The sequence below is a fragment of the Rana temporaria genome, chromosome 10, assembly GCF_905171775.1.
Source record: "Rana temporaria chromosome 10, aRanTem1.1, whole genome shotgun sequence".
Lineage (NCBI taxonomy): Eukaryota > Metazoa > Chordata > Amphibia > Anura > Ranidae > Rana > Rana temporaria.
In genome coordinates, this window is record NC_053498.1 from 36335475 (window position 1) to 36363332 (window position 27858).

Genomic DNA, 27858 nt, shown 5'->3' on the forward strand with positions numbered 1-27858 from the left:
CTTTGAATGGGCGGTCAGGGAGGTGGCGGGGGTGAATTCCCTCATCCACTATTTGGACGACTTCCTGTGCATAGGCCCCCCGGACTCCCGCTGTTGCGGGGTGTTGTTAGGTACAGTGCAGTATTTGGCGGAACGTTTTGGGATCCCCTTGGCGCCCGACAAGACGGAGGGCCCTGCGTCTGAGCTGGTGTTCTTGGGGATCACCATTGACTCTGTAGCGATGGAATGTAGGTTGCCAGAGGATAAAGTGGTGGCATTGAGGAGGGAGGTCAGTGAGGCCCGAGTGAAGCGGAAGATTCGATTAAAGGAACTCCAATCTTTGTTGGGGAAGTTAAATTTCGCGTGTCGGATTATTCCTATGGGGCGCATCTTCAGCCGGAGGCTGTCAGGTGCCACGGCTGGGGTTCGGGTGCCGAACCATTTTGTGCGCCTGACCAATGAACTGAGAGACGATTTGAGGGTCTGGGGAACGTTCCTGGACGATTTCAATGGTCGCTCGATGTGGCAGACTGGGCCGGTCAGCAACGCTGACTTGGCTCTATTTACTGATGCGGCAGGGTCAATGGGCTATGGGGCCTATTGCCACGGACGATGGAGCGCGGAGCCCTGGCCGGAGTCTTGGAGGGCAGCCGGGTTCCTCCGGAACTTGGTGCTGCTGGAGTTGTTCCCCATTGTGGTGGCGGTGGAATTGTGGGGGGAGTCCTTCAGGAATAAAAAGGTGCGCTTCAATTGCGACAACATGGGGGTGGTATGGGCGATCAACAGCATATCGGCATCCTCTCCCCCGGTGATTAGGTTTATTGCGTTACCTGGTACTTAAGTGTCTAAGAGTGAATGCCTTGATCTATGCGGTGCATATTCCTGGGGTGGATAACAGATTGGCGGATGCTTTATCTCGTTTCCAGTGGGAGGAATTCCGGATCCTGGCGCCAGGGGCAGAGGGGCAGGGGGAACCCTGCCCACAGAAGTTGTGGGACATTGCACTGGAGTCGCCGCAGGATTGATTCGGCAGTCGATCAGCGAGGGAACGTGGCGAGCTTACTCTAAGGTGTGGCAGGAATGGTCCGCACTGAGGGAGGAGGTAGGAGGGTCGGAAGATCCGGAAGACGTGCAGGCGTTGGTCTTATATTTTGTGTGCAGCAATTACGAGAGGGGAACCTCGGTTGGGGCCATTAGCAAAAAGATGGCAGCGTTGGCTTTTTTATTTCAGATGGCGGGCCTCAGGGATTTTACGAAATCCTTTGTGGTACGCAGGGTGCTAAAGGGGTACAGGAAGGGCAGTGCGACACGGGATTCCAGACGTCCGGTGTCGTTCGCAGTCCTGGGTACGATATTGGGGAATTTGGAAAAGGTTTGCGCATCGCTTTATGAACAGATACTTTTTCGGGCTGTTTTTGTTCTGGCCTTTTTTGGGGCGTTCAGGGTGGGAGAATTAGTTTCCCCCTCCAAGTTGGTGGGGGGTGGCCTGCAATTGCGGGACGTTAGGTGCCTGGAGGAATCAGTGGTGATTTGGCTTAGGCGTTCAAAGACGGATCAACTAGGAAGGGGCGCGAAAATAGAGTTGTTCCAGGGGAATTGTCCGCTGACATGCCCGGTGGCGTTCGCCCAAAAGGGGGGGAGGCACTGTTCGTCCATCAAAAAGGGGAGTGTTTGTCTAGGTTCCAGTTTACGGCGGTATTCCGGAAATGTCTGAAGGAGGGGGGTTTAGTCCCGGGGGAATATTCGGCTCATTCGTTTCGAATAGGGGAAGCGACTGAAGCAGCAAGGGGAGGCCTGCCTGCAGATTCTGTAAAGCGGATTGGCAGATGGGAGTCTAATAGATATAAACTGTATGTGCGCCCTCATTTGTTGTAAAAATGATGTATCTGGGGTTGACAATGCTGATGTTGATGTTTGCGGGGGGGTTTTTGTCCTGCTGGGTATTGTTTTTCTCTTTTATGTCATTACAGATCCCCAAGGTTGTCTGATTTGGATCCTAGGACATTCATTTGTGTTTTGAGGGGCGAGAAGGGCGGATGTCAAGCCTGGGGGGAGACAGCTGGGGGTACCCAGGGAGGAAGGTAGAGTACGGTGGATCGGGATCAGGGGGCTCATGTGGCAGAAGGTGTTGCCGGAAGTTCACAGGGGGGCTAGCTTAGACAGGGTCCCGGACATTTTGGTGATCCATGCAGGCGGGAATGATTTGAGCGTCAGGCCGATGCGCCAGGTGATCAAAGACATACAATGGGACATACGCCAACTGCGGGCCTCTTTCCCTGACCTGATCATTGTTTGATCAGATATTGTGGCTCGCATGGCCTGGAGGGAGGTTAGGTCGCTGGAGCGGTTGGATAAGGCCCGGATAAAGGTGAATAGAGAGGTGGGCAGGTTTGTGGTTCAGCAGGGTGGGATAGCGGTTCGTCATTCAGAGTTGGAGGTGGAGACCTGGAGGTACCTGAGGGGGGACGGGGTTCATCTCAACCCGATCGGGATCGATCTTTGGGCTCTGGGATTGGAGGAGGGCGTTAGGAGGGCTTTCCTGGTGTGGCGGCGGGCCCAAGTGTGAGGTGGTCCCACTTGTGCCGCGGTGGCGGTGGGTTCCCCTGCCGTTTGGTAGAAATAGACGGTGGTTCGGTAAAAACGGTGGGGGGGCATAGTTACAGGGATGGTGTCTAGTGTTGCTCACGAATATTCGCATTGCGAATATTCGGCTCGAATATGGCATATTCGAGAAATCGCGCTATATTTCGAATTTCGCGGTGAATATTCGCAATTCCGAATATTCGCATTTTTTCAATTTGATTTTTAAAACAGATCACATCCTATCGACGTCTAAAAGCATTGCTGGTATGATTAGAGACCCTGGGCCGAGTAGCTAAGCTGAGGCGATCCTTTTATGTTGCCGAATATATAAAAAAAAACATTGCGATTTTTCGCTATTGCGAATGCGAAAATGATTGCGAATTTTCGATAACTGTGGTAGGAGAACTCTGATTGTCTCTGATGCAAAAGGGGGGGGGCTTTGTGTATGTTTCTGTTATGAATATTTGTATGTTTGATATTATTTTTTTTTGTAAGAAGGAAAAAATTGCGCATACCTTAAAAAAAGGGGAGAATACAGCAGCAACTCAAAAATGTTATACAACATAATTTAATACAAGACAGAAAATGGAGTCGCTCTACAAGAATAAAAAATATGTCTAGTGACAAGACATGTGGGCAAATTTTAAAATAAGCAAGCGCAAATAACTTGTGAAATACACAGTGAAACAAATATATAAAGAAATATAGTCCCAATAATAGAAAAATAATCTTTCATAAAAATGTCTTTGATATGTGAAGTGAAAAAAAGTCCAAAGCATGCAGCATGAACGTGTTCAATCTTCAAGGTGTTTGATTGACAAACGGCTGTGACAGATGGATAGAGTAAAGAATCACCACCAATGCAAAACACTTTTTATTTTCTATTGTAAAATATCACGAATATTCTGAGCCAATCAGAGTGCTCCTTCTGCATTTGCCGAATATTCGCAATTATTTTGTATTGTAAAATATCAAGAATATTCTGAGCCAATCAGAGTGCTCCTTCTGCATTTGCCGAATATTCGCAATTATTTTGTATTGTAAAATATCAAGAATATTCTGAACCAATCAGAGTGCTCCTTCCGCATTTGCCGAATATTCGCAATTATTTTGTATTGTAAAATATCAAGAATATTCTGAACCAATCAGAGTGCTCCTTCCGCATTTGCCGAATATTCGCAATTATTTTGTATTGTAAAATATCACGAATATTCTGAGCCAATCAGAGTGCTCCTACAGCATTTGTCGAAATTGCGCAATAAATATCGCATTCGCATGTTGCGATATTTCGATAAAATATCACGAATATTCTGAGCCAATCAGAGCGCTCCTCCAGCATTTCTCGAAATTGCGCAATAAATATCGCATTCGCATGTTGCGATATTTCGATAAAATATCACGAATATTCTGAGCCAATCAGAGTGCTCCTACCGCAGTTATCAAAAAATCGCAATTATTTTCGCATTCGCAATAGCGAAAAATCGCAATCATTTAATTTCGATAAAATATCACGAATATTCGAATTTAGCGAATATATCTCGAATATTCGAATATATATTCGAGATATATCGCGAAATCGAATATGGCATATTCTGCTCAACACTAATGGTGTCTGCCTTGGTGGTCTGGTGTCAGTCTGGACCACCAGGGGAGAAGTGGGTGGGTCTGTGGTCAGCTAGGTCTTCGAGTCGGTAGTTGCGACTGGGGACATGTTGTTTAGCTAAGAGGGTACCACAGGCCCAAAAAGAGTGATCAGGGGTTGTCAGGGGGACTGACAACCAAGGTATGGTTAAAAGGTTTAAGAATATAGGAATGTGTTAAATATTTAAAGTTGGGTAATATATATATATATAATTGTGTGTATATATATATATATATATATACAGTTATTTTGTATTTGTTAATAAAGGCCTAACAGGCCATTTCAATCCAGCAGGTGTCAGTGTGGTTATTGGGAAAGGTATAATGTGAAGAGGTATGCTTGTATTGGTTGGTGCGGTAAGTTATCCGGCTGCCCTAGTCAAGACAAGTTCGGAGCTGTAGTGTAATGGAGGCGGAGGACAGCATGACAGGGTGTAGGGAACTTAGGTTAGGAAGGGGTTAAAGGTATGGGGGTGGCTAAAAGGATCCTGGAAATTAATGATTGGAGGAGGTGAGTAAAGGGGGGAGGAGTGCTTAGCTAGCTAGGCAATGCTGGAGGAGGGGCATCGTCAGTCCGGGGGAAGAAGCAAGGAGAAAAGTCCCACCCTCCCGCCCTAATTATAGGAGTTAGGTGTTTGACGGTAAAGGATGGCGGTGGGTTCACCTGCCGTTTGGTAGAAATAGACGGTGGTTCGGTAAAAACGGTGGGGGGGCATAGTTACAGGGATGGTGTCTGCCTTGGTGGTCTGGTGTCAGTCTGGACCACCAGGGGAGAAGTGGGTGGGTCTGTGGTCAGCTAGGTCTTCGAGTCGGTAGTTGCGACTGGGGACATGTTGTTTAGCTAAGAGGGTACCACAGGCCCAAAAAGAGTGATCAGGGGTTGTCAGGGGGACTGACAACCAAGGTATGGTTAAAAGGTTTAAGAATATAGGAATGTGTTAAATATTTAAAGTTGGGTAATATATATATATATAATTGTGTATATATATATATATATATATATATATATATATATACATATACAGTTATTTTGTATTTGTTAATAAAGGCCTAACAGGCCATTTTATCCAGCAGGTGTCAGTGTGGTTATTGGGAAAGGTATAATGTGAAGAGGTATGCTTGTATTGGTTGGTGCGGTAAGTTATCCGGCTGCCATAGTCATGAAAGAACATGGGGCCTGATTTACCAAGCCTTTACTCCATGACTCATGGAGTAAAAGCAGGAGTAGCAGCCGTTTGGCCATTTACTAAAGAAATACGCTGCTAGTGCAGTGTATTTCCCTAGTTACTAATGTGCTCCGTGCGCCCAGGAGAGGGTGCATTGTGCACCAGTACAGACCTGGCGCACGGCACATTAAACTATAAATTGCGGGGGTTTGGGCGGGAGTTTATTAAGGGGGGAGGTGGGGGGATGCAGGGGAAGTGAAGTGACATGTGTTTTGAAGTGTTTGGCGGGCCGAATTGAAAGGGAAAGTGTTTTTTGAAAACAGATCCCCGTACGCTTGCACAGTGCGCCTGAACCTCGGGAGGTTCATTTGCATACTGGGCATGCGCAGAGAGAAAAGTCAGGGATTCCCGTGCGCCCTGTCAGTACGCCGTGAAAATCTTGGTAAATACCAAGCGGCGTACCCGTGAATGCGCTGCGTGACGCGGCGCACGGGAATCTCCGAGCTGTTTTCAGCCCTGAAGGGGAACTCGGCGCCAAATTTCAAACTTGAAATCGGCGCGGGTCCCCCTTCAGGGCTACATTAGGCTCTTAGGCTTGGTCCGGAACGTGAGGGGTTAAACCCACGCCGATTCGGCGCGGGGGTCCCCCCCAGATCCAAACCAAGCCCTCATCCCAAGCATGCAGTCTGGCCCGGACAGGAATGGGGGAGGGGACGAGCGAGCGGCCCCCCCCCCCTCCTGAGCCGTACCAGACCGCATGCCCTCAACATGGGGGAGTGTGTGCTGTGGGGGAGGGGGGCACTGCCCCCCCACCCCAAAGCACTCTTGCCCCCATGTCGATAGGGACAAGAGCCTCTTCCCGACAACCCTTGCCGTTGGTTGTCGGGGTATGCGGGCGGGGCTAATCGGAATCTGCGAGCTCCCTTTAATAAGGGGGCCCCCAGATGCCGGACCCCCACCCTATGTGAATGAGTATGGGGTACATCGTACCTCTACCCATTCACATGGGGGAAATGTAAAGTAAAAAAAAAACACCACACAGAATAAAATATTTTATTAATCTGCTCCGGAGCCCCCCCTTTCTTCTTTAGCTCTCTTAGAAGGGGGGGTTTCTTCTCTCCCGATCTTCCGCCGGGACCCTGGGCTTCGGTGATTTCTGCCGGGGGAGGGCGCCATCCCTCGGTCCTCTCCGGAGCCTTCCGCCGGATGCCCCCACCCCATTTAAGCTCTTTTTCATTAGGGAGGGGCATCCGGACTTCGGGGTCTTCTGCCGGGGGATGGCGCCTATCCCCCGGTCTTTCCGGTGCCTTCCGCCAGGGTTCCGGTCTTCCTGGTCTTCTGCCGGGGGTGCGCCAACTCCCCGGTCTTTTCTCTTCTGTCTTCTCTGCTCCCTCTTCTGCCTGGCTCCCCCGCGGAGCCAGGGCTTTCTTCCGTCTTCTTTATTCTCCCTTCCTTCTTCTGCCTGTCTCCTCCGCGGAGCACAGGGCTTGTCTCCGCTGTCTTCTCCCTTCTCTTCCATTGGATGTTGACACGACGAGGTCCGGCGCTGGAATGCCGTCTGAGCAGTGGGCATGGACTTATATAGGGCAATGCCACCATGTGACCTCAACCCATGTGACATCACATTCCCATCATGCCCAGGGAATGTGATGTCACATGGGTTGAGGTCACATGGTGGCATTACCCTATATAAGTCCATGCCCGCCGCTGACACGGCATGTCAGCGCGGAACCTCGTCGTGTCAACATCGAATGGAAGAGAAGGAAGAAGACAGCGCAGACAAGCCCTGTGCTCCCGGAGGAGACAGGCAGAAGAAGGAAGAGAGAAGAAAGAAGACGGAAGAAAGCCCTGGCTCCGCGGGGGAGCCAGGCAGAAGAGGGAGCAGAGAAAAGACCTGGGAGTTGGCGCACCCCCGGCAGAAGACCAGGAAGACCGGAACCCTGGCGGAAGGCACCGGAAAGACCGGGGGATAGGCGCCATCCCCCGGCAGAAGACCCCGAAGTCCGGATGCCCCTCCCTAATGAAAAAGAGCTTAAATGGGGTGGGGGCATCCGGCGGAAGGCTCCGGAGAGGACCGAGGGATGGCGCCCCCCCCCGGCAGAAATCACCGAAGCCCAGGGTCCCGGCGGAAGATCGGGAGAGAAGAAACCCCCCCTTCTAAGAGAGCTAAAGAAGAAAGGGGGGGCTCCGGAGCAGATTAATAAAATATTTTATTCTGTGTGGTGTGTTTTTTTTACTTTACATTTCCCCCATGTGAATGGGTAGAGGTACGATGTACCCCATACTCATTCACATAGGGTGGGGGGCCGGAATCTGGGGACCCCTTTATTAAAGGGGTCTCTCAGATTCTGATAAGCTCTCCGCCCGCATACCCCGACAACCAACGGCCAGGGTTGTCGGGAAGAGGCTCTTGTCCCTATCGACATGGGGGCAAGAGTGCTTTGGGGTGGGGGGGCAGTGCCCCCCTCCCCCACAGCACACACTCCCCCATGTTGAGGGCATGTGGTCTGGTATGGCTCAGGAGGGAGGGGGGCGCTCGCTCGTCCCCACCCCCATTCCTGTCTGACCAGACTGCGTGCCTGGGATAAGGGCTTGGTTTGGATCTTGGGGGGGGGGGGGGCACGCTATTTTTTTGGGCCCCGGTTTAACCCCTTATGTTCCAGACCAAGCCTAAGAGCCTGGTATGCACCTGGAGGGAACCCACCTTATTTTTTTTGGGGGGGTCTGGAGTTCCCCTTCATGAACAGCGATCTGTCATTTACACATGTCAGTCCCATCCCCCCCCCCTACAGTTAGAACACACCCAGGGAACATATTTAACCCCTCCCTCGCACCTAGTGTTAACCCCTTCCCTGCCAGTGGCATTTTTTGAGTAAGCAATGCATTTTTTACAGCACTGATCGCTGAAAAATGCCAATGGTTCCAAAAAAGTGTTCGATGTGTCCGCCATAATGTCGCAGTACCGATAAAAATCGCTGATCGCCCCAATAACTAGTTAAAACAACAAAAAAAAAAAATTTGTAGACGCTATACCTTTTGCAAAAACCAAACACTAAACGCTATTTGCGATTTTTTGGAACCAAAAAGATGTAGAATACGTATCGGCCTAAACTGAGGGGTTTTTTAGTTTTTTGAATATATATTTTTGGGGATATTTATTATAGCAAAAAGTAAAAAGAATTTTTACATATGTGGGCGGGACTTACGCAAGTCCCGCCCACATATATAAACATCGTTCAAACCACACATGTGAGGTATTGACGCGTGCGTTAGAGCGAGAGCAATACTTTTACCACTAGACTTTCTTTGTAACTATAAACTGGTAACCTGGAAAAAAAAATAAAAGGTCGCCTATGGGGATATTCACGGAATTCATTTTGGCCCCATTGCAGGAGTGTTTCCAATAGTAAAGCGTGACATGTAAGGTATCTATTTACTCAGTGTAACATCATCTTTCACATTATCCCCAAAAATTGGGCTCACTTTTGTGTTTTGTTAATTTTTAACCACTTGAGCCCGGACCATATTTCTGGTCAATGACCGGGCAAGTTTTTGTCATTCGGCGCGGCGTCGCTTTAACTGACAATTGCGCAGTCGTGCGACGTGGCTCCCAAACTAAATTGGCAACCTTTTTTTTCACACAAATAGATTATTAAATGTGCGTGTTTACTTCTGTCTTTAACACCTCCCCTTCAGGCTGGAAAGCATCAGATCAGGGGAAACAAAAAAAAAAAGCTCTCATTCCATTGCAGCTTGGTTCCTACATGTGTGATGAACTGAGCATGCTCAAACACTTAGAAAAAAAATATCCTTTCTTTTTAAAAGGTGAAAAACACTCATTGGATGCTCATAGAGCGTGGTTTGGGTTAATTGCAGGTGTGCCCAATTACAAGCTCACCCAAACTAGAGACTGCAATTTGGTCATGTGATTTCAATTGCTTCATTACTAGCACTGTTATAAAAAGCTTGGATCGATCATTCCTCAGCTGCCCTCAGAAGGGGCAGGCTGGCAGAAATGCTGTTGCTAAACACAAATGTGGTTTGTTGCATGGGTTTTGTTTTATTTTGCCAATGGTTTTGGTTTATTTTTAAATAATGTTCACTTTGATGTATTTGTCTATGTGGCCTTATTTTATGAAAAATGTGTAAAGCTATGGTTAATTAGAATTTTGAAATGTATTTTTGTTTGTTTGTCTTTTTTTGCTTTCCTTGTTTTGTTGACCAATAAAAATTACTTTAAAATTGTTAAGTTTGTCTTTTGTTACTTTTTCATGCTACATATGTTGACAGCTGCAGCTGAACTAGGTTTGGGCCTAACAAATTATGTGTGATTTTTGTCTAAGCTTCTTTCCTGGTGTGTAATCATGAAATGTTTGCCATGTTTATTCTCCCTGACTTTAAAGACAAAAACTGGTAAGTATTTTATTTATTCTGCAGTGGTCCTCAGCCCTCAAGTACCCCCGACAGGACATGTTTTGGGGATTTCTCTTATCAAGAATTGCTGTCCAGACTATTTTAAAGCACATGTGCAAGATGAAGGAAAACCTGCAAACATGGCCTGTGGGGGGGGGGGTTTGCTATTGGTGGACAGGCTTGACGTGCTGATTTACAGCACTGTGCTTAAATCTAGCGCAAGGCAATCCTATTCAAATTGTGGGTGTTTGAGGGAAGCCAAGTGAGTGTTAGAACCCCTGCTTTGTGTTTTTTTATTTTTGTGTTGAGCTTTGTGTCCCTTTTCTTAAAATTGGCTTCACTTCCTGTCACACAGCTGAACAGGAAGTGAGGTTAAAACCCTACCAGTGTCATTTCTTGGACACCGGTCAATCTAACTAGTGTCCCCATTAAGCAAATTGCACTCCAGCACTGCTGTGTACACCCCAAATCATGGGTCTTCAAACTACGGCCCTCCAGTTGTTCAGGAACTACAATTCCCATCATGCCTAGTCATGTCTGTGAATGTCAGTGCATTACAAGGCCTCATGGGATGTGTAGTTCTACAACAGCTGGAGGGCCGTAGTTTGAGGATCCCTGCCCCAAATGATTATTTAGTTTGGGGTTTAGTAAAGGCAAAGCCACTCTGCAGTACAAGCATAGTTGCTGAAAATCAGAGAGGAAGCACTGATGGTTTTAACATCCAATCCTGTAGAAGCAAAGTTGTTTTGTTTTCTTCCTTGCTTTGCACTTGTAGGAGTGGATTTGCCTTTAGTAAATGGACCCCAAAGTCCAAGATCCCTAATAATTTGGGGTGTACACAGCAAAATGCTAGAGTGCAATTTACATAATGGGAAACTATTTAGATTGATCTCTGTGTCCCCAAGAAAAGATATTAGTAAGGTTTTACCCTCACTTCCTGTTTGGCTATGTGACAGGAAGTGAATGAATTAGAAAGGGTGAAGACACCTCACAAATGTTGTCACTATCAGGGGTGCAGACATCCCCAAAAAAATGAGCAGATAATACTTATTTGCAAATTAATAATTTTTTAGTTAACATTGGGTGGGGTGCTCTAACACACATTCCTACATATTAGCAACGCTCTATCCTGGCCTATTGGCATGGTTATATTTTCTTAAGGCTCTCAATAAAACTCTATGAAATTTGTGCTTAAACTAGAACCAGGGGCGGACTGACAACTCATGGGGCCCCTGGGCAATAGAAGATTATGGGGCCCCTCTGGCTTACAGATGACCACCACGCCAGGAGGTAGTGCAGAGGCGGGCAGCTAAAATCTTGGGATATTCACATTAAAAGCATGTCATTTTCGGACATATCAGGGACAGATCTAAAAAAAACACAGATTTTTACATACTGTCCCTGGTTTTACTGAGCCTGGCAACCCGGATGGGGCCCCCTAGTGGCATGGGGCCCTCGGGCAGTGCCCGAGTGACTCAATGGTCAGTCCGCCCCTGACAAGAACTATAATCAACAAGTTTTATTTTCTTTCATTTTGGATAGAGTGAGGGAGGGTTATAGGCCCTGTCAGTTTATTTTGGATTATCTGTGTCCAATTGGGGAGATTTGCCTTCACTTCCTGCCCCATAGCCAAACAGGAAGTGAGAGAAAAACTATGCAAATTAACCACTTCCCGCCCAGCCTATGGCCGATTTACGTCCGGGAAGTGGTTACACAATCCTGACAGGACGTCCTGCAGGATTTCATGCCGCACGCGCCTGTGGGGGCACGCAGCGCGGCGATCGGTGATGCGGGGTGTCAGTCTGACACCCTGCATCTCCGATCTCGGTAAAGAGTCTCTCACGGAGACGGAGACTCTTTACCACGTGATCAGCCGTGTCCAATCACGGCTGATCACGATGTAAACAGGAAGAGCCATCGATGGCTCTTCCTCACTCGCGTCTTACAGACGCGAGTATAGGAGAGCCGATCGGCGGCTCTCCTGACAGGGGGCGTTCGCGCTGATTGTTTATCAGCGCAGCCCCCCCTCGGATCACCACACTGGACCACCAGGGATGCCCACCCTGGACCACCAGGGTGTGCAAAAAAAAAAAAATTATAGAACAAAAAAACAAAAAGCATTAAAAAATAAGAAAAAAGATGCCAATCAGTGCCCACAAATGGGCACTGACTGGGAAAATCAGTGCCACCCCACAGTGCCCATCCATGCACAGTGCCCACCTATCAGTGCCCACCTGTGCCACCCATAAGTATCCATCAGTGCCACCCATAAGTGCCGCCCATAAGTATCCATCAGTGCCACCCATAAGTGCCGCCCATCTGTGCCGCCCATCAGTGCCGCCTATGAGTGCCCATCAGTGCCGCATAGCAGCGCCGCCAATCAATGCCACCTCATCTGTGCCGTCAGTACTACCTCATCGATGTCCATCAGTGCCATCTCATCGGGGCCCATCAGTGCCGCCATATCAGTGCCCGTAATTGAAAGAGAAAAACTTATTTACAAAAAAATTAACCTAAAAAAAGAAAAAGGTTTTTTTGTTTCAAAATTTGCAGTCTTTTTTTAGTTGTTGCGCAAAAAAAAAACACAGAGGTGATCAAATAACAACAAAAGAAAGCTCTATTTGTGGGGAAAAAAGGACGCCAATTTTGTTTGGGTACAGTGTTGTATGACCGCGCAATTGCCATTCAAAGTGCGACAGTGTTGAAAGCTGAAAATTGGCTTGGGCGGGAAGGTGCGTAAGTGCCTGGTATGGAAGTGGTTAAGGGAATCCAGTGCCCCCCCAGAACTAGTGTGTGGGTCCCCTGAAAATTACTGGGCGGGGTTATACAAAAACAGGGTGTGACCTTGACAGGAAGGGGTGGGTCATTTTTCTATTAGGAGGTGCAGATATGTAGTCAGGCCTAGGGCAGAACCAAACCTTAATATACTACTGCATATTAGGGCTTATTTAGACCGGAACCGATTTACAGCGTGTTTTTATATTGTGGGAGGAAACCCACGCAGGCACAGGGAGAACATGCAAACTCCATGCAGATGCTGTCACGGGCGGGATTCGAACCAACGACTCTTTTGCTGCTAGGTCAAAGTGCTATACACTACACCACTGTGGTGAACGAACATGATTGCAGCTGAAAGCATGAGATCTATTTTTTTTTTTTTCAATACCATGCTTTCCAGCCTTATTGACCCCGCCTCTCTCCATAAAGAGGACCTGTCACACACTAGTCCTATTACAAGGGATGTTTACATTCCTTGTAATAGGAAGAAAACTGATCATTTTTTTTTTATTTTTTTATTTCAGTGTAAAACATTATAAAACTAAATAAAAATAAATAAGAAAACCCCAAATAAAAATTTTAAAGCGCCCCGTCGCGACGAGCTCGCGCACAGAAGCAAACGCATACGCGAGTAGCGCCCGCATATGAAAACAGTATTCAAACCACACAAGTGAGGTATCGCCGCGATCGTTAGAGTGAGAGCAATAATTCTAGCCCTAGACCTACTCTGCAACTCAAAAAATGCAACCTGTAGAATTTTTTAAACGTCGCCTATCGAGTTTTTTAAAGGGTAAAAGTTTGACGCCATGCCACGAGCGGGCGCAATTTTTAAGCGTGACATGTTGGGTATCATTTTACTCGGCGTAACATTATCTTTCACAATATAGAAAAAAATTGGGCAAAATGTATTGTTGTCTTATTTTTTAATTCAAAAAAGTGATTTTTATCCAAAAAAAGTGCGCTTGTAAGACCGCTGCGCAAATACGGTGTGACAAAAAGTATTGCAATGACTGCCATTTTATTCCCTAGGATGTCTGCTAAAAAAAAATATATAATGTTTGGGGGTTCTGATTAATTTTCTAGCCAAAAAATTGTGATTTTCACATGAAGGAGAGAAGTGCCAGAATTAACCCGGTGGGCAAGTGGTTAAAGTACTCATGGCTATAAAGAATAGAGTCATTGCTCATTAAAACAAAAAAAAAAAAGGGGGGTCCCTCCAAATTAAATTACCAGGCCCTTCAGGTCTGGAATGGATATTAAGGGGAACCCCGCCGTAAAAACCCCAAAAAAAAAAGACGTGCGGTTCCCGGCAAATATCCATTCCAGACCCTTCAGGTCTGGTGTGGATTTTAAGGGGAACTCCACCCCAAATTGAAAAAAAAAATGGCGTGGAGTCCCCCTAAAAATCCACACCAGACCCTTATCCGAGCACGTTGACCTGGCCGGCCGCAGAAAAGAGGGGGGGACAGAGTGCGGCCCCCCCCCCTCTCCTGAACCGCACCAGGCCACATGCCCTCAACATGGGGAGGATGTCCCCATGTTGATGGGGACAAGGGTCTCATCCCCACAACCCTTGCCCGGTGGTTGTGGGGGTATGCGGGCGGGAGGTTTATCAGAATCTGGAAGACCCCTTTAACAAAGGGGACCCCCAGATCCTGACCCCCCCCCTGTGTGAAATGGTAATGGGGTACATTGTACCTCTACCATTTCACCCCAAAAAAAATGTCAAAGTGATAAAAATGACAGTAGCCGGTTTTTGACAAATCTTTTAATAAAGTCTTCTTTTCTTCTTTCCTTCGGGGTTCTTCCGCTGCTTCTTCTCGTCCACATCTTGCCCGACGTCTTCTTCTATCTTCTCAGTCCGTCCTTCCGCCTTCTGGTCCCGCATCTTGCCCGTTGTCTTCTCCGTCCGCCTCCTCGTCCGCATCTTGGGTCTTCTGCGGTCTTCTTCTCGGTCCGCCGCCTTCTCGTCCCCTGCGTTTGAATTGTAATTGGCCGCCGTTTTCCCGCTCCTGGGACCCGCCCCCCTCTGACGCCACAAGTAAACTCCTTAGAAGGTCATGTGCGTCAGAGGGGGGCGGGGTCGCAGAGCGTCACACAGCGGGGGAATTCAATTTCAATCGCGCCGCCCGGAGAAGAAGTTCCCGCCGTGTCACACTCATGTGACCCCGCCCCCCTCTGACGCACATGACCTTCTAAGGAGTTTACTTGTGGCGTCAGAGGGGGGCGGGTCCCAGGAGCGGGAAGACGACGGCCAATTCAAATTCAAACGCTGGGTCCGGAGAAGACACAAGATGCGGACGAGAAGGCTGGCGGACCGAGAAGAAGACCGCAGAAGACACAAGATGCGGGACCAGAAGGCTGAAGGACGGACGGAGAAGATAGAAGAAGACGTCGGGCAAGATGTGGACGAGAAGAAGCAGCGGAAGAACCCCGAAGGAAAGAAGAAAAGAAGACTTTATTAAAAGATTTGTCAAAAACCGGCTACTGTCATTTTTATCACTTTGACATTTTTTTTGGGGTGAAATGGTAGAGGTACAATGTACCCCATTACCATTTCACACAGGGGGGGGGTCAGGATCTGGGGGTCCCCTTTGTTAAAGGGGTCTTCCAGATTCTGATAAACCTCCCGCCCGCATACCCCCACAACCACCGGGCAAGGGTTGTGGGGATGAGACCCTTGTCCCCATCAACATGGGGACATCCTCCCCATGTTGAGGGCATGTGGCCTGGTGCGGTTCAGGAGAGGGGGGGGGCCGCACTCTGTCCCCCCCTCTTTTCTGCGGCCGGCCAGGTCAACGTGCTCGGATAAGGGTCTGGTGTGGATTTTTAGGGGGACTCCACGCCATTTTTTTTTTCAATTTGGGGTGGAGTTCCCCTTAAAATCCACACCAGACCTGAAGGGTCTGGAATGGATATTTGCCGGGAACCGCACGTCTTTTTTTTTTTTGGTTTTTACGGCGGGGTTCCCCTTAATATCCATTCCAGACCTGAAGGGCCTGGTAATTTAATTTGGGGGAACCCCTACACATTTTTTTGTTTGTTTTATGAATGAATCCCTTTAGAATTGTCAGAGCCGACAATTCATTATAGCCGCGTGTGAATTTTTAAATGACTTTTTTCCTTCAGAATGTCACTTTGTGCAGGGGGAGTTCTAAGTGCGGGAAAAATGCGCTATTTCACATGCTGACATTACACCCCCCCTAGGTACGAAATTTAAAGGAATATTTCACTTTTATTGTTTCACTTTAAGAATTATTAATTTCACTGCTCCCGAAAAAACGGCCGTTTTAAAAAATAAAAAAAGCATTGATACATGTTCCCTGGGGCAGGACTGAGGTCCCCAAACACTTTTTAGGACAAAACTTGCAGATTAGCCTTTAAAATGAACACTTTTGATTTCTCCCATAGACTTCTATAGGGAGTTCGGCGCGGCTTTACATATTAGTTTCAATGCGCCGGCTGCTACGCTGGTTCATGCGCCTGATTAAGCCTCCACCCGGAGTACTAATTAATGCATGAACCAGCGCAGCGCACATAGCTTAGTAAATCAGGCCCCTAGTGTCTCAACCTTGGGAGATAAACTCCTCTATATGGGAGAACTGAAGGGATTCTTCCTATACACTGGTGGCCACTAATGTGAGGTAATGAAGAGGGGGAGGGGTGCTCCAGCCCAAGAGACCTGGTCAGAGTCTATACAAAATACAAAAACATACTTGGGGGGCACATCCCTTCAGTTCTCCCATATAGAGGAGTTTATCTCCCAAGGTTGAGACACTAGGTTCTTTCATTCTATTGACAGGGTAGGACCCACTAATTCGGGGTACTTTGTCGCTGTAAGTGGGCTTAGCACTATATGACCATATAGTGCATGGGTGCTCAACCTGTGGCTCTCCAGCTGTTTCAGAACTACAATTCCCATGAGGCATTGCAAGCTACTGACTGTTACAAGCATGACTCCCAAAGGCAGAGGCATGATGGGACTTGAAGTTCTGCAACAGCTGGAGAGCCACAGGTTGAGCACCCATGATATAGTGTGACCAAACGCCTGTATTTTTGAATATGTTCAGGTGTTTTTAACTAGCCTTGCAGGATAAATGTCATTTTTGCATGTGTGCGCTATAGTCTGTTTTGTACTGTCTTTGGTCTTATAGCAGCACCATCTTAGATGTATAGCATTTTTAGGGTGTGCCCCCCAAGTACGTTTTTGTATTTTTTACACACACAGATCCACGGTCCTGCTCTGTTACTGGGCAATCGCGGGTCCCCCCTAGTGGACCGGGAAGGCTAGGACGTCATATGATGCCCGCCCAGAACAAGAGCTGCACCGCCCAGCTGTCATTTGATGGCCGGCGGGCGGCAAGTGGTTAAAAACTATGAAATTAATAAAAAAGAACGAAAAAAATATAAAGAGTTTGCACCTGTAAAGTGGAAAACACAGAACAAAATCGCTAATTATAAGGTGACTTAATTGTGGCTAATTGGAGATAATTTTGGTTAATAAAGGGTAAACAGAAATGTTATTAAAAATAAGAGCCAGTTCACACCATGAATCGCACAGGAACACACTGTACATTCCTGTGAGATTCACGTGTGATCCCAGTGTAGCGAAAATTCATTTGAATGGATTGAAAATGCACTACTTTAAAACGTTGACGTTTTTTCTGCTCCCGGTGAAGTAGCCTAAAAAACACAGAGCAGCCAGACCACATGGTACTACTGTACCATGTGATCTGGTGCAAGCAAATGCACTGCATTTGCGTCCTACGTTTGGGGTGTCATTACGTTTACACTGACACCCACTGCAGATCGTAACTGCAGTGCTTTCTGAATGTGGTATGGGAAATTAGCCCAGAACACGGGTTTCCCTCACTACATTCTGGTGTGAATTGGTCCTAATGCCACGTACACACGACAATTTGACGAAAAAATGGGCATTCAAAATTTAGAACCTGCTCTATTTTTTATCGCCGTTTTTCACGTTATCGTTTTACTCGTCGTGAAAAACGGTCGTGTGTAGGCTTTAACGACGGGGAAAAAAACGCGCATGCTCAGAAGCAAGTTATGAGAAGGGAAATTTGCATAATCAGCCCAAAGGGTGGCGCCATTCGAATGGAACTTCCCGTTTTTTAGTGCCGTCGTACGCCACAGCGCTATGCTCGAGCATTTTTTATCACGATCGTGTGTATGCAAGGCAGGCTTGAGAGGAATCACGTTGAGAAAAACGTTGTTTTTTTGCATGACATGAAAAATGGTCGTGTGTACTCGGCAAAAGGATAAAATAAAAACAAACTTATGGTTTTGCTGGAGCTGAAAATTACCATATGACAGCCTTTGCTCTACACATAAATGAAAAATGTAACATTATTTGTACTGTATGACTCAAGAGTCTACCACCTGTTACACAGTTTATTCATACCCGGAGTTAATGCCAAAACAGACCAGGGCTGACTAAGTAGCTCCAGCAAGGGGGGGGGGGGGGCTGTAGGTATAACGTTTTACAGGGCATAATGTGGCATCAGGGAAAACCCCTTTCTTTCACCCCTTTCTTTCACTCTGACATAGTGTTTTATTTACAGATTTAGGCTCCATGCACACCGAAGCTGATAAACTGCAGTTTATTGGCGTTTTGGCTTTTTTTTTTAAAGCCCATAAACTGAACTCTATGTTAGCCTATGTGCCCATGCACACCTGGGCGTTTTTTAGTGTTAATGAGCTTTGAAGTTTATTGGCTTTTTTTCTGAACGCCCGAAATTTGCGTTCAAAGTGTCGTTTTAGGTCGGGAAAAAACACAAAATGCAGAAAAACGCCCAAAACCGCTTAAAAACGCTGGCACCAGCGTTTTTTGCGTTTTTTAATCCATAAAAAAAAAAATAGCTACACTCAAAAACGCTGATTAAAGCTATTGCAAAAACGCTAAAAAACCTTGAAAGGCTCCCTGCAAAGCTACTGGCGTTTTTTTATAGCTTTTATCAGCTTCAGTGTGCATGGAGCCTCAATTTGCTTTATTGAAGGTTGACTATTTTTGCACCTGCCACGAGACAGCTGAAAAAATCCTCAATGGAAGAGATAAGGTTTTGCATTAACAGATTTCAAACAAAAAGGTCACCCAGCATTTAATGTGTGCCAAACAGTAAAGCTCCACGCAGTTGCAGGTGACTAAAGAGCTCAAGATAAACAGCCAGGCTTAAAGGGGTTTTAAAGGTTCTTTATTATTTTCTAAATAGGTTCCTTTAAGCTAGTGCATTGTTGGTTCACTTATATTTTCCTTTGATTTCCCTTCTAAATGTTTTTTTTCTTTGTCTGAATTTCTCACTTGCTGTTCCTCCTCAGTAAGCTTGCCCCCATTATCCGAGCCGTTCTGGCTGGGGGTTAGTCAGTCAGAACAGCTTACTGAGGAGGAACAGGAAGTGAGAAATTCAGACAAAGAAAACAAACATTTAGAAGGGAAATCGAAGGAAAAGGTTGGTGAACCAACAATGCACTAGCTTAAAGGAACCAATTTAGAAAATAAAATACGAACCTTTACAACCCCTTTAATATTCAATTAATTTGTAGGGAATAAAGCAGATGCCAGCTGCCCAGCACCACTTGCATTATGGAGGGCAACAGTATTTGGATATTGTACCGGGAGGGCATCATGAAGAATGCCTCCTTCTCGCCTGTTGTAGAAGTAAGCAGTGTGTGTCCAGGTCTATATGGCAACAAATGGGGGTCCCACTTGTTGCCATATAGTTGCCAAACAAAATTGATGTCCTTTTTTTCCCACTAATAGAGCTTTCTTTTGGTGGTATTTGATCGCCTCTGCAGTATTTATTTTTTGCGCTATAAACAAAAATAGAGCGACAATTTTGAAAAAAATATATATTTTTTACTTGTTGCTATAATAAATAGCTCAAATTTTTTTTTTACATTTTCCTCAGTCTAGGCCGATACGTAATCTACATATTTTTAGTAAAAAAAAAAAAAAAAAAAAAATCGCAATAAGCGACTGGTTTGCGCAAAAGTTATAGCGCCTACAAAATAAGGGACAGAATTATTATTATTTTTTTTTTTTTACTAGTAATGGCGGCGATCTGCGATTTTTATTGCGACTGCGACATTATGGCGGACACTTTTGACACATTTTTGACACCATTCACATTTATACTGCAATCAGTGCTATAAATATGCACTAATTACTGTATAAATGTGACTGGCAGGGAAGGGGTTAACACTAGGGGGTGAGGAAGGGGTTAAATGTATTCCCTATATAGTGTTCTAACTGTGGGGGGAGGGGGGTGACTGGGGGAGGTGACCGATCTGTGTCCCTATGTACAAGAGACACAGATCGGTCTCCTCTCTCCCTGACAGCACGCTGTCAGTGTGAGAGCCGGCAATGAGAAATGATCTCATATGTTTACATATGAGATCATCTCTCATTGGCCGCACAGATCGCCTAGCAAACGGCCACTGCGATTGGCCGTTCACGGCGATCTGTGATTGGCTGTGTCCAAGGGACACGGCCAGCACAGAAGTTCCCCGCTGCGCACTCGGGAGCGGAAAGGCGCGGCTGTAAAAACACGGCGCCCCAGAGAAGTAGAACCACCTTGGGGCCATATATAGTCGTACGGCCGTCGGGAAGTGGTTAATCAGCGTTTTTCAGTGTAGCTTTTTTTTTTTTTTTAAATGGATTAAAAAACGCAAAAAAACGCTGGCATCGGCGTGTTATACGCCAATAAATACAGTAAATGTAATTGCATAATTTAAAGTGGTTGTATACTGCTTTTTTTTTTATTTATTTTTTACCATGCAAGGTAAAAGGTATAATGTGCTAGTATGGGTCGCATTCTAGCACATTATGTTAAACTTACCTTAAAACAAAGCCCTCCCACACCCAAAAGCAGCAGGCGCTCTCATTTTTACTCATCTTGCTTCCGGGTTTGCAGGCTCTGTGACTGGCCGGAGTAATGATGAAGTCACTCCTGTGCATGCACACAGGAGCCACAGTTTATAGCACAGGGTTCTATAGGAACAGCACCAGTGGCCGTTCCTTCAGAGTGCATGCACCAGTGATGTCACTGGCTCCATGTAATGTAAATATCTCCTAAACTGTACATGTTTAGATATTTACTGTACCTATAGGTAAGCTTTATTATAGACTTAACCTATATGTAAAAGGCAGTAAAGAAAGTTTACTTCCACTTTAAGTGATGGTGGAGCCCTCCCTCTGAATACCATATACTGTATATGTGGTGTCCTACATATACATAAAATAAAATAAATACAAAATTATTGTTTTTATTTTGGTCATGTCACATTAACACTACGCGTTTGTTTAATCTTCAGCACGCATTTATTGTGTAATATTCCAAAGCGCAGTGTATAATTTACTATTTTTCCCAAAAAGGTTTCCCTCTAATCGTGCAATTGACCGAAAAAAAAAAAAGAGTACCATATATGTTGTTTTGCGATCGATATGTCGAAAAGTAGTGAAAAATTCTGATGCAATGATGCCGTTAATGCACCCGTGATCAACAGATCTTTAGCAAATACAATTTTTTTTTTCAAATGATTTTCTAACCATCTACGGACAGCTTTAAATTGTAAGTGCCTTGAGGTCAGGGACTGATGGGAATGTACAATATACTGTATATGTATAGAGCTGCATAAATTGACTGCGCTATACAAGTACCTGTAATGAATAAAGAAAAAGATCATGGTCATCTGGTTTATTGTACAATGAATATTAGAATTATTGTTTTATAATAAACCATTGACCCTGAACTGTTTTTTTTAAACACATGGCAATGGGCGCCTCTGCTGATCAAATCACCAGCAGTCTTTTTTTTTTTTTTTAACCACTTAAGGACCGCCTCCTGCACATATACGTCGGCAGAATGGCACGGCTGGGCACAAGCACGTACAGGTACGTCCTCTTTAAGTGCCCAGCCGTGGGTCGCGGGCGCGTGCCCGCGACCTGGTCCGAAGCTCCGTGACCGCGGGACCCAATCACCGCTGGAGTCCAGCGATCGCTCCCCGGAGCTGAAGAACGGGGAGAGCTGTGTGTAAACACAGCTTCCCCGTTCTTCACTGTGGCGCCGTCATTGATCGTGTGTTCCCTTTTTATAGGGAGACACAATCAATGACGTCACACCTACAGCCACACCCCCCTACAGTTAGAAACACAAATGAGGTCACACTTAACCGCTTCATCGCCCCCTTGTGGTTAACTCCCAAACTGCAATTGTCATTTTCACAGTAAACAATGCATTTGGTCCCAAAAATGTGTCAAACTTGTCTGAAGTGTCCGCCATAATGTCGCAGTCACAAAAAAAAAAATTGCTGATCGCCGCCATTAGTAGTAAAAAAAATGTTTTATAAAAATGCAAAAAAACTATCCCCTATTTTGTAAACGCTATAAATTTTGCGCAAACCAATCGATAAACGCTTATTGCGATTTTTTTTTACCAAAAATATGTAGAAGAATACGTATCGGCCTAAACTGAGGAAAAATTGTTTTTTTATATATATATTTTTGGGGGATATTTATTATAGCAAAAAGTAAAAAATAATGCATTTTTTTCAAAATTGTCGCTTTATTCTTGTTTATAGCGCAAAAAATAAAAACCGCAGAGGTGATCAAATACCACCAAAAGAAAGCTCTATTTGTGGGGAAAAAAGGACACCAATTTTGTTTGGGAGCCACGTCGCACGACCGCGCAATTGTCAGTTAAAGCGAATCGCAAAAACTGGCCAGAAAAGGTGCCTAAAGGTCCGGGTCTTAAGTGGTTAAGACACCATCTGATCCAACACTCTCCTAAGAACCCTGCAGAGGACCCAGGACTGTGCCGCCTGTGGCATCGAGAGAGACGTTTCTCATAGAAGATTGTGTGTATTTACCCTATGGGATGGCCACAACCTCATCAGATGTAAGTTACTTTGGGCCAGATCCACAAAAACCTGGCGTAACTTAAAAAATCCCATTTAAGTTACACTGCCTTAAAGTTTCTACCTAAGTGCCCGATCCACAAAGCACTTATCTAGAAATTTCAGGCTGTGTAACTAAAATTCCGCCGGCGCAAGGCGTTCCTATTCAAATGGGGCGAGTCCCATTTAAATGAGGCGCGCTCCCGCGCCGGCCGTACTGCGCATGCGCGAATTTACGTTACGCCGAGTTTTGAGGATCGCGACGGCTTAAAAAAGTTGCGTCGGGAAAAAAAAAAAAAAATTACAGCGTCGCTCGGCATGCATTCCTGAGGGAGAACTCCATGCCAATTTTCAAAGAAAAAACCGGCATGGGTTCCCCCCCCAGGAGCATACCAGGCCCTTAGGTCTGGTATGGGTTGTAAGGAGACCCCCCTACGCCGAAAAATCGACGTAGGGGGTCCCCCTACAATCCATACCAGACCCGTATCCAAAGCACGCTACCCGGCCGGTCAGGAAGGGAGTGGGGACAAGCGAGCGCCCCTCCTGAGCCGTGCCAGGCCGCATGCCCTCAACATGGGGGGGGTTGGGTGCTCTGGGGCAGGGGGGCGCACTGCGGGCCCCCCCACCTCAGAGCACCCTGTCCCCATGTTGATGAGGACAGGACCTCTTCCCGACAACCCTTGCCATTGGTTGTCGGGGTCTGCGGGCGGGGGCTTATCGGAATCTGGGAGTCCCCTCAAATAAGGTGGCCCCCAGATACCGGCCCCCCACCCTAAGTGAATGGATATGGGGTACATCGTACCCCTATCCATTCACCTGTAGGCAAAAAGTTAGTTAGTAAACACACAACACAAGGGTTTTTAAAATAATTTATTATTCTGCTCCGGATGCCCCCCCTGTCTTCTTTATTAGCTCTATTAGCAGGGGGGGCTTCTTCTTCCGCTCTCCGGGGGTCTTCCGCTCTCCGGGGGTCTTCCACTCTCCGGGGGTCTTCTCCGCTCTCCGGGGGGGGCTTCTCCGGACTCCGGGGGGCTTCTTCCATCTTCTCCCCTCTTCCGCTGTTGACTCGGCGAACCCCGGTTCTTCTGCAGATGTCCGGTTCCTTCTTCTTCAGCGCTGGCTGCCTGCTATGTTTGTGTGTTAGCTCGATTTCAAACAGGCAGCCGACGCGGTCTTCTGTGACGTCAGGGTCTTCTGTTCTTCTCCCCTCTTCCGATGTTGACTCGTCGCCTGTTGTCGCTGTAATGATGGAAGCGCACCTTGCATCCCATTTATATAGGCATCACCGTCCCATCATGCTCCGGCAGGTACCCACGTGGTGGGTGCACGTGGGTAGGCACCCACCACGTGGGTACCTGCCGGAGCATGATGGGACGGTGATGCCTATATAAATGGGATGCAAGGCGCGCTTCCATCATTACAGCGACAACAGGCGACGAGGCAACATCGGAAGAGGGGAGAAGAACAGAAGAGAAGAAGGTGACATCACAGAAGACCGCGCCGGCTGCCTGTTTGAAATCGAGCTAACACACAAAGATAGCAGGCAGCCAGCGCTGAAGAAGAAGGCACCGGACATCTGCAGAAGAACCGGGGTTCGCCGAGTCAACAGCGGAAGAGGGGAGAAGATGGAAGAAGCCCCCCGGAGTCCGGAGAAGCCCCCCCCGGAGAGCGGAGAAGACCCCCGGAGAGTGGAAGACCCCCGGAGAGCGGAAGACCCCCGGAGAGCGGAAGAAGAAGCCCCCCCTGCTAATAGAGCTAATAAAGAAGACAGGGGGGGCATCCGGAGCAGAATAATAAATTATTTTAAAAACCCTTGTGTTGTGTGTTTACTAACTAACTTTTTGCCTACAGGTGAATGGATAGGGGTACGATGTACCCCATATCCATTCACTTAGGGTGGGGGGCCGGTATCTGGGGGCCCCCTTATTTGAGGGGACTCCCAGATTCCGATAAGCCCCCGCCCGCAGACCCCGACAACCAATGGCAAGGGTTGTCGGGAAGGGGCCCTGTCCTCATCAACATGGGGACAGGGTGCTCTGAGGTGGGGGGGGGCCGTAGTGCGCCCCCCTGCCCCAGAGCACCCAACCCCCCCATGTTGAGGGCATGCGGCCTGGCACGGCTCAGGAGGGGGGGGGGCGCTCGCTCGTCCCCACTCCCTTCCTGACCGGCCGGGTAGCGTGCTTTGGATACGGGTCTGGTATGGATTGTAGGGGGACCCCCTACGTCGATTTTTCGGCGTAGGGGGGGTCCCCTTACAACCCATACCAGACCTAAGGGCCTGGCATGCTCCTGGGGGGGAACCCATGCCGGTTTTGTCTTTACAAATTGCCGTGGAGTTCTCCCTCGGGAATGCATACCAAATGCCGTCGCTGGAATGGGCTTTTACATGGTGTGACTAGTTTACACTTTGTAACATCAGCCCTAGTTTTACACTTGCAAAATAACACTTACGGCGAAAAAACGAAGCTGGAAAGCTTTGTGGATCGCCTTAAGTGCTAATTTGCATACTAGCAACGGCATTTCGACTTGAAATGCCCCCAGCGGCGGATGCGGTACTGCATCCTAAGATTCGGCAGTGTAATTCAATTACACATGCCTGATCTTCTGCCTAACTTTGGAAAAAGCCTTTTGAGGATCGTTTCCAAAGTTAGACACAGACTGAACAGCAGTTAAGTCTGCGTATCTCTTTTGAGGATCTGGCCCTATGTTTAGAATTTTTTGATTTCATGGAGAAACTTTTTTGGAGGTAGTCATTCTATTTAAGTCATGTACTACACTGTAAGGGATCTCCCTCCTATTTTTTTGCTGTACATTTCAAGTCACCCCAAGGGTCTCCAACCAGTGTCCTTATCCTGAACTCCTCAGACCACCCCAGACAACCCCATAGTGTGACTAGGCCCAAAATGCAGGTTTATTTCTAACATGGCTTAAGGCTCCATTCACACCTATGCATGTTGCTTTTGAGCATTTTTGCAATGCTTTTTGCGGTGCTTGCTGCATTTTTTGACGTGCGTTTTTACCGCGATTTGCATTTAATTTTAATTTTTTTACATTTCCTTTAACAACCAGCTATAAACAGGTAAAAAAAAAAAAAATTGCGGCAAAATCGCGGCACTTGCGTTTTGGATTCGGGTCCATTGAATTCTATTGCATGCAAAACGCTGCTTTTTGCAGGAAAAAAAGTCCCTGACCCTTTCCAAAAACGCAGAGGCACAAAAAAGCATTGATGTGAACATGTTCCATAGGAAACCATGTTAAAAAAATTCCCTGCATTTCTGCAAAATGAAATGCATCAAAAAAAGCATTAGTGTGAATGGAACCTTATGCAGCCCAAAAAACTGAAAATAGATCCTGATGAGTACCAGCTAAACAAAAAAAATCACAGTAAACCAGCCTTATCCCTTTTAGCCTAGGTTCACACTGCTGCGAATTCAAAATCGCGGTAAAATGCACGATTTTACCGCGATTTCGCGGCTGCGATTTTGGCGCGATTTTGCCGCAATTTAATGTAAATCGCGGCCCGAAATCGCAAAAAGTAGTACAGGAACTACTTTTTGAAATCGCCTGAGGCTGGGTTCACACTACTACACTACTTTGATCCTACTTTGCTCTGCTACATTGGTCCTACATTTATCCTACATTGGTCCTACATCCATCCTACTTTCATGAACAGGATACTACTTTGGTCCGACTTCAATGATATTCAATGGGCTGAAGTAGGATCAATGTAGGACCAAAAGTAGTACACGGAGCATTTTCAAAGTCGGACCGGCTTGTGTAGGACCAGTTAAGACAGCTCTCATAGGGAAACATTGATTTTCACACGTCATGCTACATGAGGCTCCCAATGTAGGACCGTTTGTCGGACAAGTGTGAACCCAGCCTGAGGCTGGGTTCACACTACTACACTACTTTCATCTTACTTTGCTCTGCTACATTGGGCCAGATCCACAAAAACCTGGCGTAACTTAAAAAATCCCATTTAAGTTACACTGCCTTAAAGTTTCTACCTAAGTGCCTGATCCACAAAGCACTTATCTAGAAATTTCAGGCTGTGTAACTAAAATTCCGCCGGCGCAAGGCGTTCCTATTCAAATGGGGCGAGTCCCATTTAAATGAGGCGCGCTCCCGCGCCGGCCGTACTGCGCATGCGCGAAGTTACGTTACGCCGAGTTTTGAGGATCGCGACGGCTTAAAAAAGTTGCGTCGGGGGAAAAAAAAATAAAAATTACAGCGTCGCTCGGCATGCATTCCTGAGAGGGAGAACTCCATGCCAATTTTCAAAGAAAAAACCGGCATGGGTTCCCCCCCAGGAGCATACCAGGCCCTTAGGTCTGGTATGGGTTGTAAGGGGACCCCCCCTATGCCGAAAAATCGACGTAGGGGGTCCCCCTACAATCCATACCAGACCCGTATCCAAAGCACGCTACCCGGCCGGTCAGGAATGGGAGTGGGGACGAGCGAGCGTCCCCCCCCCTCCTGAGCCGTGCCAGGCCGCATGCCCTCAACATGGGGGGGTTGGGTGCTCTGGGGCAGGGGGGCGCACTACGGGCCCCCCCACCCCAGAGCACCCTGTCCCCATGTTGATGAGGACAGGACCTCTTCCCGACAACCCTTGCCATTGGTTGTCGGGGTCTGCGGGCGGAGGCTTATCGGAATCTGGGAGTCCCCTTTAATAAGGGGGCCCCCAGATACCGGCCCCCCACCCTAAGTGAATGGATATGGGGTACATCGTACCCCTATCCATTCACCTGTAGGCAAAAAGTAAAAGTTAATAAACACACAACACAAGGCTTTTTAAAATATTTTATTATTCTGCTCCGGATGCCCCCCCTGTCTTCGTTATTAGCTCAATTACCAGGGGGGGCTTCTTCTTCCGCTCTCCGGGGGTCTTCCACTCTCCGGGGGTCTTCTCCGGACTCCGGGGGGGCTTCTCCGGACTCCGGGGGGGGCTTCTCCGGACTCCGGGGGGCTTCTTCCATCTTCTCCCCTCTTCCGCTGTTGACTCGGCGAACCCCGGTTCTTCTGCAGATGTCCGGTGCCTTCTTCTTCAGCGCTGGCTGCCTGCTATGTTTGTGTGTTAGCTCAATTTCTAACAGGCAGCCAGCGCGGTCTTCTGTGGCGTCAGGGTCTTCTCTTCCTTTCTTCCGATGTTGCCTCGTCGCCTGTTGTCGCTGTAATGATGGAAGCGCGCCTTGCATCCCATTTATATAGGCATCACCGTCCCATCATGCTCCGGTAGGTACCCACGTGGTGGGTACACGTGGGTAGGCACCCACCACGTGGGTACCTGCCGGAGCATGATCGGACGGTGATGCCTATATAAATGGGATGCAAGGCGCGCTTCCATCATTGCAGCGACAAGAGGCGACGAGGCAACATCGGAAGA

At 47.2% G+C, this 27858-nt stretch overlaps 1 protein-coding gene across 4 annotated transcripts in view; it reads right to left on the minus strand.

The window, feature by feature from the left end:
* LOC120916523 (galactoside alpha-(1,2)-fucosyltransferase 2-like) overlaps window positions 1-27858 on the minus strand; it is a 221176-nt gene that overhangs the window by 154570 nt on the left and 38748 nt on the right. The window lies entirely within an intron of this gene.